Source organism: Rattus norvegicus, chromosome 6 (assembly GCF_036323735.1).
Source record: "Rattus norvegicus strain BN/NHsdMcwi chromosome 6, GRCr8, whole genome shotgun sequence".
Lineage (NCBI taxonomy): Eukaryota > Metazoa > Chordata > Mammalia > Rodentia > Muridae > Rattus > Rattus norvegicus.
In genome coordinates, this window is record NC_086024.1 from 139,484,919 (window position 1) to 139,488,086 (window position 3,168).

Consider the following 3,168-nt stretch of genomic DNA (forward strand, 5'->3'; position numbering starts at 1 on the left):
ACCAATTTCCCTTATGAATATTGATGCAAAAATACTCAATAAAATTCTTGCAAATTGAATCCAAGAATACATTAAAATAACCATCCATCATGATCAAGTAGACTTAATCCCAGGGATGCTGGGGCAGTTCAGTACATGGAAATCCATCAACATAATCCACTATTTAAACAATCTCTAAGAAAAATACCACATGATTATTTCATTAGATCCTGAGAAAGCATTTGAGAAAACTCAAAACTCCTTCATGATAAAAGTCCTGGAAAGATAAGGAATTCAATACCATACATAAACAGAGTAAAAGTAATATACAGCAAACCAGTAGCTAACATTAAACTAAATGTAGAGAAAGTTGAAGCAATCCCATTACATCTGGGACTAGACAAGGCTCCCCACTCCCTCACTACTTATTTAATAGAATAGTCAAAGTCCTGGCCAGAGCAATCAGAGTGCAAATCGAGGTCAAAGGGATACAAACTGAAAGGAAGAATTCATTATAGTATACTAAAATGACCCAAAATTCCACAAGAGAACTTCTACAGCTGATAAACAACTTCAACAAAGTGGCTGGGAATAAAATTAGCTCAAACAAATCAGTAGACTTCCTCTACTCAAAGTATAAACAGGCTGAGAAAGAAATTAGGGAAAAGACACCCTTCACAATAGTTCTAAATAATATGAAACACCTCATTGTGACTAACCAAGCAAGTGAAAGGTCAGTATGACAGGAACATCAGTTCTCTGAGGAAAGAAATTGAAGAAAATCTCAGAAGATGGAAAAACTTCCCATGCTCATGGATTGGCAGGATTAATATAGTAAAACTGGCCGTTTTCCCCAAGGCAATCTACAGATTAGATGCAATCTCCATCAAAATTTCAACTCAATTCTTCATAGACTTAGAAGGAGCATTTTGCAAATTCACTGGGAAAGTAAAAAAAAAACACACACACACACAGGATATCAAAATCTATACTCAACAACAAAAGAACTTCTAGGGTAATCACCATCAATGACCTCAAGCAATATTACCAAGCAATAGTGATAAAAACTGTATGGCATTGGTACAGAGACAGATAGGTAGATCAGGGGGATAGAATTGAAGACCCAGAAAAGAACCCACACACCTATAGTTACTTGGTCTTTCACAAAGGAGCTGAAACCATCAAATGGAAGAAAGATAGCATTTTCAACAAGCGATTCTGGTTCAATTGGAGGTCAGTCAGCATTTAGAAAAATGCAAATCGATCCATTCTTATTGTCCTATACAAAGCTTAAGTTCAAGTAGACCAAGGACCTCCACATCAAAACAGATAGCCTCAAACTAATAGAAGAAAAAGTGGGGAAGAGTCTCTATCACATGAGCATTGGGGAAAATTTCCTGAACAAAATTCCAATGGCTTTTGCTGTAAGATCAAGAATTGACAAATCGGACTTCATAAAACTGAAAAACTCTTGTAAGGCAAAGGACACTGCCATTAGGACAAAATGTCAACCAACAGATTGTGAAAAAATCTTTTCCAGTCCTCCATCTTCTACAGGGCTAATATCCAAAATATATGAAAACTCAAGAGAGTCAAATAACCCTATTAAAAATGGGGTATAGATGTAAACAAGAATTCTCAGCTGAGAAATATCAAATGGCTGAGAAGTACCTAAAGAAATGCTCAAAATCCTTTGTCATCTCAGAAATGCAAATCAAAAGAACTGTGAGATTCCACCTCTCACCAGTCAGAATGGCTAAGGTAAAAAACTCAGGTGTCATCAGATGCTGGCAAGGGTGTGGAGAAAGAGGAACACTCCTCCATTGTTGGTGGGATTGTAAACAAGTAGAACCATTCTGGAAATCAGTCTGGAGGTTGCTCAGAAAATTTGACATTGCCATACCTGAGGACCCAGCTATACCTCTCCTGAGCATATACCCAAAAGATGCTCCAACATACAACAAAGACACATGTTCCACTATGTTCACAGTGGCGCTCTTTATAACAGTCATAAGCTGGAAATAAACCAGATGCCCTTCAAGAGTGGAAAGTATACAGAAAATATGGTACATCTACACAATGGAATACTACTCAGCTTTCAAAAACAAAGACTTCATGGAGTTCATAGACAAATGGATTGAACTAGGAAATATCATCCTGAGTGAGGTAACCCAATCACAGAAAAACACACTTGGTATCCACTCGATGATTAGTGGATATTAGCACAAAGACTCAAATTACCCTTGATACAATCCACAGACCACGTAAAACTCAATAAAAGGATGACCAATGTGCGGATGCTTCCCTCATTAAAAGGGAAATATTCTTAGGGTGGATATGGAGACAACGTTTGGAGCAGAGACTGAAGTAACGGCCATTCAGAGCCCACTGCACATGTGACACATATTTATGCAGCCACCAAAACTAGATAAGATCCTTTGGATTCGGCCTCCTGTAGAGTTGTTTAACTTATTATTACATGTGTCCTGAACTCAGAGTTTTAAATAATGTAGTCAATTTGGTCCCCATGGCTTCATCATACATTATTGGCGTAAGTTTCCAGAGAAGCTTCAGGGTCTAATTAAGGGTATGAGATAATAACCAACCAATAACTGTCTCAACTAGAGACCCACTCCAAAGACAAGCAGCAATCCCTCACACTGTTAATAATACTCTATTATGACTGCATGCAGGAGTCTAGTATGGTTGTTCTCTGAGAGGCTGTTCCCAGTAACTGGCTCACACAAATGCAGAACTACACAGGCAAACAGAGAATGGAACTTGAGGACTCTGATGGAAGAATAGTAGGAAGGATTCCAGCCCCAACACAACTCCACAGGTAGACCAAGAAACTGTCTTCGATATTTGAGGCTCTCAGAGAATAAACCAGTAAGCAAAGGACATAGAAGAGGTAGACCTAGGACTCCTGGCACATATGTGTCAGATGTGAAGATAGGTTTTCATGTAGTTCCTCCAATAAATGGATCAGGTGCTGTCCAAATGCTCTTGCCTGCATTGGATAATGTTCCTCTACCTGGGCTGCTATATCTGGTCCCTTTGGAAAGGGAAACACTTGACCTCGTAGTGAATTGAAGAGCCAGGGATTGGGAATACCCAAGTGGACCTCTAACAGCTTAGAGGAAAAGGGGAAGTGGATGAGGAAAAGATTGTAGGAGGTGGTGAACAGGA